This window comes from Saccopteryx leptura, chromosome 1 (assembly GCF_036850995.1).
Source record: "Saccopteryx leptura isolate mSacLep1 chromosome 1, mSacLep1_pri_phased_curated, whole genome shotgun sequence".
NCBI lineage: Eukaryota > Metazoa > Chordata > Mammalia > Chiroptera > Emballonuridae > Saccopteryx > Saccopteryx leptura.
In genome coordinates, this window is record NC_089503.1 from 328,284,909 (window position 1) to 328,302,654 (window position 17,746).

Genomic DNA, 17,746 nt, shown 5'->3' on the forward strand with positions numbered 1-17,746 from the left:
TCATGAGGGAGTCTGTCTCTCTGCCTCCCTGCTTCTCACTTCAGAAAAAATAAATAAAAGTTATCAATTCCTTATAATAAATCCCTTTATACACATATAAAGCGTTTCATATATATCATATATATAATCCTACTGGTTCTGTTTCTATGGAGAACCTTGATTAATCATCACTTTATACTACATTCACACATGCACATATGTATATAAAGCCATTAGAAAGTATGAGATTACCATGAAAGCTGGTATAGACAGTGAAGGGCAAGGACAGAGTCCAGGCCACTATTGTTTTAAGAAGTTGAGGAGACAAGGCAAAACCAGCAAAGAATATACTGAGAAGTAGCAGCCAGGGAGTGGAAGGAAAACCCAGGAAACCAAAAGCCAAGCGAAGAAAGTATTTCAAGGAACAAGAAGTAATTGAGGTACTGATGAGTTGAAAAACAAACAAAAGAGAACTGGAAATTAATTACATGACTTGGCTATAGTTAGCTTACAATTTTTGTATCTATGCTCCTAGGTGAGACGTGGTTCTCATTTCTTTTGCTGCCTCTGTGTTTTTGTAACAGAATTATGCTGTCATATGAGGTGTGTGGCTTTCCAGTTTCTTCCGGACTTTAGAACAGGTTAGTACAATACGGGAAATAGCTGTGAAGTAAGGAGTTGGTAGTTCCGGCAAGAAAAAAATTGGCACCATTTTCTTTCTGAAGAGGTATGCGGTTATTTGACTATCCTTTGACCCAATTTCTTGTATTTTTTTCTTTTTCCTTTGGTCCAATTTTGGTAATTTATATTTTCCTAGAAACTTATTCACCAAAGTTTTGAAATTCACTGGTATAAAGTTTATAAGGCATCTCTGGTAATCAGTTTTCCATTCTTCATGTCTAAATGTTACCTTTTTCATTTTTATACCACCCAAATTATCTTTTTATATATTTTTCACCTCTTCCTTTTTTATAATTCTTAAATACATTGGGCCAAACTTTGTCAAAATAATTTGTATTTTTAAAAAATTGGTTGAATATATTTGAAATTAAGAAAATTTTCTTTGCTACTTTACGAATACCTGCTTTTATCCTATTTCATACCAGCTATTTAATTAGGGTTTATTTTATAATTCCAACTTTTGGAGTTGAAAGCACAGTGCATCATTCTGGATCTTTTTAATTTTAAAGTTAACACACTAAGGTTTAGAGAGGACACTGAGATATGCCACTCAGATCCCTCTTTAATGAAGAACGTGTGGTCCCAGCTGCTGGGAGAACTGTGGGCAGATAGACTTCAGCTGCCAGCTTCTTCAGGGACCGTCTCAGCTGCTCAGTGCCTTGTTCAACGCCATGCCCTTTCCCATGCCCCACATCCCATGGCTGATATGTGCAAGAATATCAAGTCCTGCTGCTTGAGCCCAACACTGAAGGGCATTTTAGCTCCAGAGTTCCCTGTTGAGTCAGCTGAAGTTGTTGGTCTTACATTGAAGATGGACTTCTTTGAAGTCCTGTTTTCTCACCTCCTTCAGTGAGTGTTGACTCCAAGAACTCTTCACTCTAAATTCCATATCAGGGACTTCTTCCCAGGGAACCCAAACTGCAAAAAGGCTGGAAGTGTTCTGCTACAAATCCATCTTAAGAACAACGCTTTAATTATATTCAGTTTTCAATATTTTGCAATTTTGACATTGATTTTCCCTTTAACTCATGATTAAAGATGATTTTTTTTTTAATTTGCAAATACGTGGGAGGCTAGACTATGTAAATAATTTCCGGTTTTAATAAGTTCCATATGGCCTACTTATTATGTGGTCAGAATGACCTACTTAACCACAGTTTTTTGCAACTAGTTAATATATGTTGAGAATGTGTGCTATCCAGATCCTTCACTTTTTAAAATTTCTTTAAATCGACATAATTTGTCAGTTTCAGAGAGAAGAGTGTTAAAAATCTCCCACCATGATTGAGGATTTGTTGATTTTTCCCTCTGATCCTATTATTTACCTAATATATTTTGAAGCTTTATTAAATAGATACAGGTTCATAACTGTTACCTCCCTGATAGTGTCTTCCTTTGGTCAGCCCTGAGCATCATATTTTGTCCCTTCTAATTCTGTTCATCTTGAATTCAATTTGTGCTATATTGTACTCATACTTTGTTAGTGTCTGACTAATGTATATTTTTTGAGATATGTTTCTTATATATACTTATATTTATATTTTCACTCAGTCTGAGTTTGTGCCTCTCAACATATAACTTTTGACAGTTCACATATATTGCAATAAATAAAATAATGGGTCTAATTCCTGCCATCTTCTGTCATGTTATTATTTTTCATGTTTTGTATTTGTTTCTCTTTTTCCTTTGAACATATGTAGCAATGAAAAAAGTTTTCTTTATGCAATATTAATTATACATAGAATAAAATTCCTTTCTGAGTACATCAATTAACATTTTTCACACTGTCATAGGTTCATCCATTTGTTGAGTCAGATGATGATTCTACATGAATGAAGGTAATGTGACATTACAATGTTCAGTAGTTTTATAACAGAAATAAACAAATTCCCATGGCTTAATTCACTCATAATGCAGCCCACAGAGTGTGTTTCTAGTTGAGCAACCGTCCACATAGTCATTTAGGGCTCAGACTCCTTCCACCTTGGAGCTCTGCTCTCCTCTGAGCCCTTTCCATCTGGCTGACAGATGGGGAAAGAAACTGGAGCAGTACCTCTCTGTTCATAACCACTTCACCCTGCCAGCAATTCAGACCTTCTATTCATATGCTTAAAGTCAAGTGGCCCCACCTAAATACAATGTCTACTGGAAAATAAAGTCCCTGGATGAGCACACTTCCAAGCAACGATGTCAGAAGGGAATATCAGTCTTTGGAGATTAGCTGGCCATCTCTGCTACGTTATTGCTTCTATACCTTTCTGAATTATTTGGTTGGTTTATCACAACTTCAAGAATAGAGAACCCTGTCCCCTTTGCATGTGCTTTTGCATGGTACAATTAATTTCTCTATACTCCATGCTCCTGTCCGCCTAATCCCTCCCTGCACGAGTCCCTGCCTTCTGTTTTGTGTTTGGCATTATCTGCTCTATCAGCCCCTCTCCAGAATGGAATGCAACAAGCAAACCTTCACCTGTAGATAAATAAACCAGCTACTCTCCCGATAATAGAGCATTCGCTCTGTTGGCCTAAGCCTTGGATGAGAACCCTGGGAAATCAGAAACCTTTAGTTGGAATTAGCTTTGACATCTGTCTCTGAGCTCAACTAAAATCTTTTAGACACAACCAGCTTGCCTCTGCTTATTAATCCCCTGAATCCCAAACACACTGCATGGTATAACCAGTGGTCCCCAACCTTTTTTGGGCCACAGACTGGTTTAATGTCAGAAAATATTTCACGGACCGGCCTTTAGGGTGGGACGGATAAATGTATCACGTGACCGAGACAAGTGTCAAGAGTGAATCTTAGACAGATGTAACAGAGGGAATCTGGTCATTTTTAAAAAATAAAACATCATTCAAACTTAAATATAAATAAAACGGAAATAATATAAGTTATTTATTCTTTCTCTGCGGACCGGTACCAAATGGTACCGGGGGTTGGGGACCACTGGTATAACCCATCAGGACATACCCAGGTTTCTCTTTTGTGAGATTAACATCTGTAAAATGAAATGTTAATCTGCTCCCCCAGTTCTAGTCAGGTCTACTTTAAGAACCTGAAGCTCTTGCTCTGACACTGAGCCATTCAGCAGAATCGAAGGCAGGCAAGCACGGGTTAAGAACTTGGGCTACAGAGCCCAATAACTAAGGCTTGAGCCTTGGCTGCCTCCCTTATTAGTCATGCTTTGCCAGGTCACTTTATCTCCCTAAGCGTTACTTTTCATGAGCATGAAATGAAGGCAGGTATCTGTCTCAGAAAACTCTTTCATAGATTTAATGACAAAATGGCTTAGAGTAGCCACTTAGAATCTGTCAAATGAGTCAATAAGTTCTTTTCATTTAAACCTTAGTAGAGCCCATGAAGTCATTTATAATTCTAGATGAAAATTTATTTTTTAATTAATTTCTGGGTTATACTGGTTAATAAGATCATATCTGTTTCAACTGCACATTTCTAGGGTATATGACCTGTATACTGCATTGTGTGCCTACCACCCAAAATCAAATCCTATTGCTTTAAAATTCTGCACACTATTTCAGCACCTGAGTAAATAAATATTATTCCCCATCCACTTCCCTGTCGTTTTATCCTCTAAAATACAGGGCTTATAATTTTACTTACTTCTTGACAATTAAATTTATTAGTCCTTAATCTTTATTTTTCTATGTTTTTATTGCCCTTTAGTTTCATTTAAAGTCATTTTTAATAGATTACTTACAACACTGATTTCACTATAAAAATGACAATTCCTATCTATGGAGAATACAAAAACTAGAAAGCATATTTACGTACTTCTTTTTCCATGGCAACATAAATGAGAATTGAAAATGTACTTGTACTGGATACCCTAAGGCAGGGAAAACGCTAAATGATTTTAGAATCTCAATAAAGATTGCATTTCATCAGAATAGTGTTAGCATTATAGATGGTGAATCATACTACTATGCTTTACTGTATCCATATTTCATGATTTATTACAGTTTACTGTTTTACACTTACTGTATTATATGCAGTAAACATAATATCAAGAAGGGATATGTTTTCTTAACTAAAATTTTAATTATTCTGCAGGCGCCATGAAGAGTTCTAATGTTTAAGTTAACTATATTAAAAGCATCAAGAGGGAAAAAATGAAATTAAGTATCTTTATGGGAATTAGGTACACAGACTGTTTCATCTACATTAAGACAGACTACAGAGTAAAGATAAAAAGCATTTTTTTCTAACCAAATTAACATACAAAAGCCAGCAGTATTAAAGTTAATTTAATATTATGGGATTTTGGCTAAGAAAAATGAAAATATATATTTGTCCACTTAATAAATGACCAACATGTATTTCAAAGTCTTCAGCCTGGGCTCCACCTCGCCCACTTGTCCTGGTAACACACCCTTCTCAACACACCTTTAGCTTCTCCAGAGCTAAGCCTCTGGATGTGGTAAACAGGACTTCAGGAGGCAGACAGACACAAGACAGCACACAGTTCTACTGACGGACCCTGGCTCCATAGTCCAGCAGATGTCAAAGACCATAGGTAAACTTTTCATATAAATTTTAAGTCGTCATAGTATTTACAGTTTAAGGCAAAAATCATCAATATATGTGTGATACTGTGATTTTAAGTATATATATGTTTGTGGGGGTGGGGAGAGGTAGAGGAGGGTAAAGGGGAGATACATAGTGATTGACAGGAGGTGGTAAACACACAGTATAATATACGGGTGATGTGTTCTAGAATTGTACACCTGAAACCTGCATGATTTTGTTAACCAGTGTCACCCCAATAAATTCAACAAAAATGAAAATAAAAAAGTAAAAACAAAAAATAAAAATGAAAAATTTACGAATAGTAAGTTTTCTCCCACACAGACCAGGGCTCATCCGCGCTCTGAAGGGTAAGCCTAACACCCAAGTGCGAGTTCTGTGCACTTATATTACTTTTCACACTATTAATTTTTATGACAACAAATTTATAAAATAACCCTTTATCCATTTTGACACATACTGTCTGTGACAAAAAGAGAAATAATCTAATTCATTAAAGTCACAGCAAGTTACAAAGTAGGCGCGATTCACACAGTTCACTGTTTTCTTCCTTTGCCTCAGTAGGTGACAAACATTTCAGCTCTGGGCACACTGAAAAATTAGTATAAATTCTGATAAAAGGTATTTGTGGAACTTATATGAAAAGCTTGAATAACTTCTTAATAAACACTTATGCTGTTTACACTGTTGACTAAATATTACCTTATCCTTCCACAGAATCAAGAGATTATTACTGGGTTTTTCATTGTTGGACCTGGTGTGTGTGTGTGTGTGTGTGTGTGTGTGTGTGTGTGTGTGTTTGCAACGTGTGCCCCGGGAACCTTCTTAGTAATAATAAAAATATCACCCATCACTGTTGTAACTATTTTTATTCTTTTTTAACCACTGCATTTATATTATGTCAGTACGTTTATTTTAATGAGATAACAGAGCAGGTAGCACTGTCTTCATTTAAAAACAAAGAAACTAAGGCACAAAAACTGAAGTAATTTTCCTAAGATAATGTGGCTAATTAAGAAGAAAAAAACTCTAACAAAAGAATCACCTAACACTAGCTCAGTGTGTTCATCAAGGACCAAACTGCTGTGGAAATCTGTGTCTTCTCCTAAAACATTCAACTTCACACATCCTCTCCTAAAGGACCAGGGCTGTTATTCCTCACAAGTACTCTAAGAGCAATTACTATAGTTCACCTATTTAAAGGATAAGGGGATAAGTCTCTTTTCTTGTGAAATTACATGTCAGGGGACCCCCACTGTAAGGTCAGAAAATGCACTTGCCACACATCGTTTGAGGGCACAGTGATCTGGTTATTCATAAGGCAAAACTGAAACATTAAAAAAGAGCTCCTTTTGAAGTATGGTGCTGAGGAAGGATCAGTGAAAAATAATAACCACAACCAACCATAACAATAATCAAGTTTTCTGCACCGATATACCAAATCCACCTGATTCTTCTAATATTTTGCTTTGAGATAAAGAAACCCAATGACTTCTTCTATGATGGTTGCTATATAGAGTTTAGTTGCTCTTCAAACCTGAGACCCATGATCAGTTCTCATTTCCCAACATAATCAGTGGCACCTATAACGTCAGGACTATAGAAATGCTCATAAGAAAAACTATATTTGAAATTTTGCACACACCACGAATCAAGGAAAAGTTCACTCAGCTAGCTATCATTAAGATGCTAATATGAGTTTAGTATTGTTGCTATGATAAATTACCACAAATTTAGTGGCTCAAATCAACACACATCTATTATCTAACAGTTCCGGAGGTCAGAAGTTCCAAATGGATTTCCCTCTCCTAAAGCAAGACGTCAGCAGGGCTGCGGTCCTTCTGGAGGCTCTCGAAAGAATGTTTCCTCGCCTCTTCCAGCTTGTAGAGGCTGCTCCATCCATTGGCTCAGGACCCTTCCTTCAGGGCTGCCATCACATCACTCCAACCTCTGCTTCCATTGTCACATCTCCTTCTCTGACACTTCCGACTCCCTCCTCCACCTTGTCGGGACCATTGTGATTACATCGGGCCCTGCTGTAAAATCCAGGACAATCCCTCACCCCAAGGTCCATAACTTCATCACATCTCCCAAGTCCCTTTGCCATGTAAGGCAACATTCACAGGCTTCATGGATTAGAGTGTGAACATCTTTGGGTCATTATTTCTGCCTACCACAATGCTCACCGCTAACGGCAACCTTAAATAAAAAGTTCTCTGAGGTCCACACAGTTTAGCGTCATGAAAATTTTAGGGGGCTTGGAGGTACTCAAACCTAGGCTGGGATTTGGATGCTGGCATCAGCAGTTATGCAATCTTAAATTATTCCATGTTGACCAAACTCAGTTTCCTCATCTGTAAAGTTGTTGTTATATCTACATCGGAAGATAACTGGGGGATTAAATGAAAATGGGAATATGAATATACAGAGTACCATGGCTAGTAAGCAAAATAGAATCAGTTGAGTGGCAATTTATCTCGCCTTCCATGTTTAGACTTTGCAGCTTAAATAGCAATCATTATTTCCTTAATCAGGGATATATTCATTTTCTGGCCAATCCTTTTACTCTTAATATTCATTTCCACTATGAAGTTTCAAATAATTTTATCCTAACATTTACATACTGGGGGGTTCGTTTCCAATGATCCTAGTGTTTATTTTTAACTCAAGATAAAAGATAGTTCTGAAAAAAAAATCTGTATATATTGTATACTTCAGTGGATTGGGACTTTTAGAGTTTATAGTTTTTAAAGTTTATGGCAAAGGAATTCAACATTTTTATAAAACCCCTTTTAAAGTGATTTTTAAATTCACTATGTAAAAAGGCACAGATTTTAAAAAAAATTATAGCTTTGAGACTTGCTCCTCCTACACATATACTTTGTGGTGAGTAATTAATAATTATCACTATTAGGAAGCTTCTCTCATTCCAACTTTTAAGACATAATTCATTGTTTTTTTAGGTGATTTACTACAAAGCTTCTTGAAACTGACTTTGCCTATAACAGGAAGATATGATTCATATTTTCAGCAACTACCTCTTGCAACGTTCAAAAAAGAACACAGAAACTGTACTGTAAGACCTCAAATGCTGACCTAATGGGATTTGAGGTGAATTTGCGTAGACAAGAGATGACAACCTGGCAATACAAACATTTAAAATCACATTTACAATATTCCTGGATTGTCAACTATAGACGAAGCAATGGCATGGCCAGTAAATCCTACAATACTAACAGTGAAGAAAATTTGGAGGTCTGGAGAGCTTGTAGCATGTTCAAAAGATTAAAGATTTAGATTTCTACAGTACAGTCTTGTGAAAAATAATTTCAAAATAAAATAAACACTGAAATCTAAAATACAGAGAAAATTGGCAAAAAACTGTCCTTGCTGAGTAGCTTAAAACAATGTTGCTTCTTGACAGAATTTTAGTTTAAAAATAAAAACTTTTCTTCTTCTTGAAAAATAAAAACCACCACCGACATTATAGACCATAAATTTAGGGTTTAGTATACAGTGAATCAGAACTTTAGGTTTACACCTGACATTTATTCTCTCATTTACTTTCCACATCAATGTTATATGAGAACTATATCTCAATAAAGCTAATAAAAAGTGGAAATAAAAATGAAATGGTGTGTACATCTACGTTGTTATTATGTGTATCAGTGCTCCTCAAAGTGGCCATCTTCAAACTGCTCGGTATCCATCAGAGACAAGGGAAGAAATCCCTGCCTGAACACAATGCACTCACTACTCGCTTCCTTGAGAGAGACTTCCTGTGGAAAACAGGAACTAACAAAGACTCACGGTACAGCTGATCTACATTCGGTAGCTCATCTGTATGAACAGTTATTGAGCATTCCGCAGTCTGGCACTGGTCCATGGGACACATGTAGCCTGATCAATGTTTTTATATTAATATATCACCCCTTAGATTTGAGCTTCTTTTCCCACACTCTACTGAAACCAAATTCCTAAAGAAGAGCGAAAAATTTTACACCTTCCTTGAACGTATCAATCTCTTGAAATCCTTTTTATTTTCCGGCTATGATTAAAATGTACCTGCTGGTTAGTTTTCTTGTATCTTTGATTCTTTCTTTTTTGTTACCTTGGCCATCTTATCGTTCCCTTTCTGCCATCTGAGTAAAGGCATCCTTGAGGTTCCAACCACAGGCATTTATTCTTCTCTTTCTATCCCCTCCTCATGTGCCAGCTCATACATCCCTAAGGTCTCAGCCTTCACCTCTAGTGATGTTTCCTGTACCCTTAGCAACCTCCCGCACAAACATTTTTGCACACAGTGGATGTTCCGTAGACATCTATAGAACTGAGAAAGTGGTGAACTACGTGCACCGTTTGGCACTGTAACCAGTCATGGAGTTAATCTGTTCTTGCCACAATAATAAAGAAGCACACAGATTTGTGAAGTAGCCATAGCTTCTGTATTAAAAAATAGTCAATAAAAATAAACACTAAAAAGACCTAAGAAAATTAAAATGAAAATGTTTAAAAAGATTTAAAATAAAAATATTAGATGTAAGTTATTTTATAGTTGTATAGAGTAAAATTAACTTAGCAGAAAAAGAACACAGATGGGATAAAATGGTCAATATTGGATTTCTAACTTTTTCTATTGTCACTAGTTCTTTGTTCAGAATTTCATTAAATACAATGAAAATAGGTAACTACAACCAGCAAACAAATTAGTTTCTTAATGGTTTAGCTACCAAAACTCAAACAAACAAACAAAAAGGAAATATACAATTCAAAACCATCCTACATCTGAATCACTTTCCAGCATTCTTCTTAATCTGCCCATTAGTCTTCTTAAACTTCCTTAAGCTTTTCTTCCTCTCCCCTTGGGAGTCTTCACAATATCTTCAAAGCTAATGAAAGCTCACTCTCTCTCCATACCCTTTAATTCCTACAAACATTGCTTTATTTTAAAAATTATTTCTATAAGCAGATTTTATAAAATTGAATGTTAAAACAAGTATTCATTTGGTGGAAAACAGTGATCACCTAACATATAATGCATAGCCCAAATGTACTACAAGAATGATACTGTGATGCCTCTGTGATTGACACATGAAATACAGATGTTAGGGAAAGGGAAGGACACAGCAGTGTGCAAATCTGCAAGAATTAGCAATGCTGCTATTTCAGCATAAACACCCAATAGCCACTGAACTCAGTAGTGCTTGTCTGGCCTTGAGCAGGGTAATTAATCACAGGCCAGGCCAGTGTAAGATCAACTATGAAAACTATCGAACATCAGGGGATTTAATGTTAGTGACATTCATGCACCAATAACTGCAGAATAATGCTTTGCTATGTAGGACAGTGGTAGATATTTATATCCGTACAGTAACACCAAAAAGATAAACTAAAAATAATTACTCTAGGCATTAAGAACCTGGTGGTGATTTTGCTGGTATTTTTAGTCATTTTTTTTTTCTGAAAAAGTTACTCCCTCACTAAATTTAATGCTTTGAGGACTGCACTAATCAGACTGTGACAACATTCCTGGAGATCAAGTGAGTGTTGACAACGTGCCCAGGAGAAAGCTGGGACAAGAGTGACTGAGTGAAAGACAAAAACTATTACAAGTCCTTTAATATTCAGGCAGCATTGAGTGGTTTAGAAAGACATTTATTTTCATTCTTCATTTTATTTTTTAAGCTTTACTGGAAGCATATTGGGGGCTCACAGAATTGATGGAGGCGGAGCAGCAGGCTAGGGAGAAAGGCAAGAGGCTGCAGGCTTGGCAGCGAGAAGCAAAATAACTGTCAATGTTATGTTGCTGTTTATCTTTCATGTGACAAACACAATATGCCTTACACGTATATGATTTCTGAGAATCAGAAATGTTAATGAAGAATCTATAAAACCACCCAATAGGAGACAGCAGGAACCCAACACTGGTCTCATGTATGTTTTCATGTCAATGGTGCTATTACCTTCAAGTCATACAGGAAACTTTCTCAGGAAACAAGACAAACTAAAACGTTAAACAGTACATATAATGGGTGTTCTTAGGGGAAATATTCAGAGGAGGGGATTGGTGAGGCCCTGCACACACAACAGCAAGAAACCGCTCCAATCAGACTGGGTCAGGGGAGAAGGAACACTGAAGGTCTGGGGCTGCCAGGCACCTCAGTGACTCTGGGACGCAACGGACAGAGAAGAAAAAGGCACTGGCTCCACCCCTCCAGGGGAACATTAAGTCCTCGCACTTAGCCTTCCCTGCTTGCTCCAGCAAGGGTACAGCTGTCTTCAAACGTCTTGCGTGTGCTCTCCTCCTCGCCCCTCCGGGCTCGGGCCGATGGTGTGCGAGCACTGTCTTGCTCCCCTATCCCCAGTGCTCAAGGCAGGAGTCTCACTCATCTGTGAGTCTTTCCTCTCCCGCATCATCCATCCCGAGGTCCTGTGGATTCTACCTGCGATGTCCCACCCACTCCGCCGCCCAAACCAGGCTTCAGCAGAGCCTCTTCTCCGGCATCTGCTCCTGGCTGAGGTCGGGCCTTCAGCTCTTCCTGGACTGCTCTTCATGCCTCCAGTGGCATTATTTACATTTGGGCCTCCTTCCCTTTATTTTTAAAATGGATATGATGATAATAATAATAATACCTACCTTATAGATGTCCTCAGAGGACAAAATGAGTTGATACACATAAAACACTTAGAATAAGTGCCTGTAACATGGTAAATACTCAATTAATGGCAGTTGTTATTAATAGCAATTGCTGTATTCCCCCATGTATAATACGTTCTCATGTATAAGATGCACCTTAACTCTGGGGCCCGAAATTTGAAAATAAATGTCTTACATAGTTATTAAACTCAAGTTTTATTCATCATAAAATTCATACAACTCCTCATCACTGTCAAAACTCCCATCCATTAGCTTGTCCTCATCTGTGTCTGATGACGAATCACTGTCTTCATATATTGCCTCGTCCTCAGTTCCATCTATGGCATTTGAAATGCCACAACCACTGTATAAAACCCACCCAGTTTTTAGAACCCAAATATTTCAAAAACAAGGTGTGTCTTATACATGGGGAAATACGATTCACTACACTGTAGGTATTTATTTACTTGTCTGTATCTCCTACCAGACTACAAACTCATTCCTTGTCTAGCAAACAGTAGGTATATAACACACGCTTATTTGGTTTTTTAAATGTTACTTCTAATTGCATATCATATACTCATTTAATAGCTTTTTAATCAATTTTAATCAAATGGTAACTGAATAGTATGATTATAAAAAATATATGAAACAAAAATTTTTTTCATAGGCTACATGTCTTCTCTCAAAACTAAAAATTACACAGGCAGAGCACCCTCAGGCTCTAATGGAACATGATGCTCAAATATTTAACTTTCCAAAATGTCATATTTGAATCACTTTACCATCACATATGCAAAGCTATGTTAGACAGCGAAGGCATCTGCTTCCTTGGCCAGGGAGCGTAGGCGTTCGTGGAGATTAAGATGGAGATAGCAAGTGTTAAACACCAGCCTCCAGGGATACAGGGCGGCCTGCCACCAGACCTGCCCACCGTGGGGACCTGCAACCTTGGTGTCCCCCAGTCAGAGGGGCTGACTGCCAGAGGGAGGAGGGTAAGGCGCTGACTAGTCCCCACCTCTCACACACACATTCTAGATCAGAAAGCCTGTACTGTCTCCTGCTACCTTTGGTTCAGTACTTCCTCATTCGATTTTGTTCAATAATGCATTGGTGAACCGGTCCTCTGCTGGTTACAGAGCCTTCCAGAGAAGTAACTGGTGAAAGGAGCTTGAACACATGATAATCTTTAATTCCTCTTTAAATTTCTGTTCTAGTTATATTGAGATGTAATTAACATATAACATTGTATCAGTTTAAGGTATGCAATGTGATGATTTGATACACATAGATACTGCAAAATGATTGCCACAATAAGGTTCATTAACACATCAGCACCTCAGTTTTCTTAACATGGGTGCACAAATGTAGATGTACTCTTTTAGTAACTCTCAAGCCTATAACACTGCTTGTTAACTATAGTCACATTGCTATAGATTAGTTCTTCAGGACTTACTCTTTTTATAACTGGAAGTTCATATGCTTTGTCAACATCTTTCCATTTCACCCATTCCCAGCCCCGGATAATCAACATTCTATTCTCTGTTTTTCTGTAAGTGAAATCCTATAGTTCTTGTCTTTCTCTGCTTATTTCACTTAGCATACATAATGCTCTCACGGTTCATCCATGTTGTTGCAAACGACAGGATTTCTTTTTTTCTGTGAGTATATAAACACACACACACACACACACACAAAACCACATCTTCTTTATCCATTCATCCACAGATGAACACTTGGGTTGTTCTAAGTCTTAGTTGTCATGAATAATGCTGCAATGAACACACGGGCATGCAGATATCTTTTTGAATTCCTGATTTCATTTCTTTTGGAGGAATACTCAGAAGTGGAGTCACTGGATCATATACGGTAGTTCTATTTTTAATTTTTGAGGAACCTCCATATGCTTCCACTTCCACAGTGGCTGCACCAGTTTACAGTCCCACCATGTGAAAGGGTTCCCTTTTCTCTTCATCCTTGTGAAAACTTGCTAATGCCTTTTTGATAATAGTCATTCTCATAGATATGATATGCTATCTCATTGTGATTTTTTTTGTGTGTGGCAGAGACAGAGAGAGAGTCAGAGAGAGGGACAGACAGACAGGAAGAGAGGGAGATGAGAAACATCAATTCTTCGTTGCAGTTCCTTAATAGTGCATTGATTGATTTCTCATACGTGCCTTGACTGGGGGGCTAAAGCAGACCGAGTGACCCCTTGCTCAAGCCAGCGACCTTGGGCTCAAGCTGGTGAGCCTTGCTCAAACCAGAGGAGCTTGTGCTCAAGCTGGCAACCTTGGGGTCTCGAACCTGGGTCCTCGGCATCCCAGTCTGACCCTCTATCCACTGCGCCACCGCCTGGTTAGGCTATCTCATTTTGATTTGTATCTCCCTGATGATTAGTGATGTTGAGGAGCTTTTCAGGTACCCATTGGCCACGGATGTCTTCTTTGGAAAATTGTCTATTCTGTTCCTCTGCTTATTTTTAAATTGGATTTGTATTTGTATGGATTGTTTATATATTTTGGATATTAATGCCTTATCAAATACAGTATTTACAAATATTTTCTTCTGTTCCATAGGTTGCATTTTTATTTTGTTGATCTTTAATTCCTTGAGGGAAACAAACTACAGTTGTAAGGTTTCAGAAAATTGGATCTTACATATTAATTTAGGGAGATGTCAGAGGTGAAGCCTTTGTCAAGGACTTCACACCTTGTTGGCTGTGATGCATCTTGGTAGATGCACAGGGTAAACTAAAAAAGGAGTAGGAGGTCACAGGTGGAAGGAACGGTCATTAGCAAGGCTGAGAAGAGGCAAGACCCTCAGGTGGAAGAGAGTGCGTTTAGGGAACAGTATGGCTGCAGCATCAAATGAACAGATAGAACAAAGAGGAGCAGGAGAGCAGGAGCGGCAATGGCACAGCCTGAGGGCACAGTGCAGGAGCGGGCAGACGGGACCGAGGAGCTTGGGAGGCCCTGAGCCGGGCAGACGGGGACAGAGGAGCTTGGGAAGCCCTGAGCCGGGAAGACGGGGACCGAGGAGCTTGGGAAGCCCTGAGCCAGGCAGACGGGGTCCAAGGAGCTTGGGAGGCCCTGAGCCGGGCAGACGGGACTGAGGAGCTTGGGAGGCCCTGAGCCGGGCAGACGGGACCGAGGAGCTTGGGAGGCCCTGAGCCAGGCAGACGGGACCGAGGAGCTTGGGAGGCCCTAAGCCAGGAAGATGTGGACTGAGGAGCATGGGGAAGCCCTGAGCCAGGAAGATGGGGGCTGAGGAGCTTGGGGAGGCCCTGAGCCGGGCAGACGGGGACTGAGGAGCTTGGGAGGCCCTGAGCCAGGCAGACGGGGACCGAGGAGCTTGGGAGGCCCTGAGCCGGGCAGACGGGGACTGAGGAGCTTGGGAAGCCCTGAGCCGGGCAGTGAAAGAAATCACACAGTCCTCCGCACAAAGGTCTACAATGGGACAACCGAAGGAGGAAAAAAGTTAGATGGCTACTGGAATATTCTAAGCAGGGAGGAGGGAGGTGTCAGATTGAAAAAAAAATGAAGAGGATAAAGGATGCAACCAAAATGGTTATTCTGACTGATCAAAAGGTAAATGAGTCTGTAATTAGGTGAGCCTACATATGAACTCTTCTTTTTCCACAAACAGGCAGGCAGAGCATGACCAGTAACCACAGTTAGTACAAAGAGTGAAACAGCTTAGTTTACTAAAGGTCTCCTGTGTGTCAGATAGAGCACTAATGCATTATATACCTATCTCATTTAAACCTCTATATTAAGGCCCTGGCCAGGTGGCTCAGTGGGCAAAGCATTGACCCAGCATGCCAGAGGTTACAGATTCGACCTCCAATCAGGGCATGTGCAAGAAGCAATCAATGAGTGCATAACTAAATGGAACAACTAACTGAAATGAGTTAATGTTTCATTCTCTCCCCCTTCCCCCCCTCAAATCAATGAAAATTGTTTTTAAAAATTAAAAAAAAGCAATATGTATATCAAGCCATTCTGAGAGCTGTGCTTTATGATCTATTTACAAATGAAAAAGCATATGTTCACAGATGTAAAATGATGTGTCTATGATCAAAGAATAGATAGTAAAGGGGATGAATAACCTAACAAATATTCAGTAGAATAGCACTTACTATGTACTGTTTGTCAGGGATTGTGAAAACAATGGTGACCAGAGAGATACAGTCCCTGCTGCTCTATTTAAGCTCAGACCTGACTCCTAAGCTCTCCCTTCCTTCCACCACTGCTTTATATTCTTATAAAAAATAAATCCCTGGTCTGACTCAGTGATAGCATTTGACAAATGCCATGTTGTGCCCACACCACTGATATCAAGCCTGAGTTTAATAATTTTAAAAATCATTATGACTGGGCTAAAGAATTTGCTTTCACCCTTCCTTTTAAAATGTCTATGATCACACAAGAAGGCATAGTAATTTGTGCTCAACTGCTTTTTATTCACACTGTAATCAAGAAAAGCTGATACCAACTCTCAGATCAGTGCAAAGAACAGTTTACATACAAACCTGGCCATTCTCCTCACTTTCACAGTCCCAGCTTTCCTGAATCAGAACAATTACTGTAGTTTCAAAACAACCTGCCAGAGAGCAGAATACAGAGCACAAATATCTATTTACCTCAAAGTACTTAATTAATTTGAACAGATCACATTAGAGAGAAAATTCCATGAATAATCTGCATATTTTATATTCAGGATATTAAGAATTAAAATATACATGAATTCTATGATAATTAGAAAACATTTCCTCACTTAATAAATATTAATTGAGCACTTACTAAGCCTAAGGCAACATTATAAGGCTTGTGAAAGATACAGAAGTTACTAAAACGGGATAGTGCTTCTGGATATTTCAGTGTGGTCGAGCATAAGACACTGAAAGACAAGGCAGGCCGTTGTTGCAAGACAGTCCTCCATGGGTCTCCTCCATGTCTGCGTGTATGGTGAGTGAGGCCTGCCTGTCCTGTTCTGAATCCTCTTTTCAAGGATGTTTCTATAGCAAAAAGCTTTGCGTGACAGAGTTGTATCTCCCTTTGTGGTAAAAGGTGGTTTTGCTTACAATCCTGGAAGATACAGTGTCTCTTTGCCAAGCAAAGGGTAGGCATGCTTACTGTCCAGTGTAATAATGTCTCTCTCCAGAGCAAAAGACAGTCATATTTCATGCCCATTATAAAAGGTTGGGGTTGCCTAAGCTCAATGATCCTCTCCAATAATGCAACCGGCCCTTTCATGTCACCCTGTGGGAACTGGGCTTGGGAAGGTACAGGTCAGCTCAGAGTCAGATCCTGCCGCTGCTATGAGGAATACGCTATCCGGTGCCTCTGGCTTAGGAATCTTCCGTCTCCACCAGCATCTATGAAACTAGCAGACTTTCTGGCTTCCGAGTAGGATCCATTACAGATTCTTGACAATTCTTGACAGTGGTAGGTTGCAAACATGCCACAAATTCTTCCCCTTTTTGCAGGTACACCCTTTGGTATGCTCTCTTATGCTGACTCTGGGTTTGGCCGTGTGACTTGCTTGCTGAATAGGACATTAGTAAACATGACACAAACATAAGCTTGGAAAGCACCTGTGCATTGAGTCTTGTCATGTGCAAAAGCCCAGGCTAGCCTGTTCATGAGAAATACATGCCCAGTGTCCCCTACCAGCCCAGCCAGGAGCCTACTAATCACCCGACATGTGAACAAGGCCAACTTAGATCATTCAGCCTCCAGCCAACTCTCCAGTTAACCACTGATGGTGAGAATGAATCCAGCATAGATCAGGAGAGCTAGCAGACCAGAGCACTTTTAGACAGCTTCTAAGTTTTGGGGTGTTTTTTATGCAACAAAAGCTACACAAGGCTCAGTCTATGTCAGGTTAAATATATATTT

The 17,746-nt window shown here is 39.1% G+C and overlaps 1 protein-coding gene across 3 annotated transcripts in view; it reads right to left on the minus strand.

Annotated features, from left to right (window-relative positions):
- Positions 1-17,746, minus strand: part of KLHL32 (kelch like family member 32) — a 241,751-nt gene that overhangs the window by 155,018 nt on the left and 68,987 nt on the right. The gene's annotated exons all lie outside the window — the stretch shown is intronic.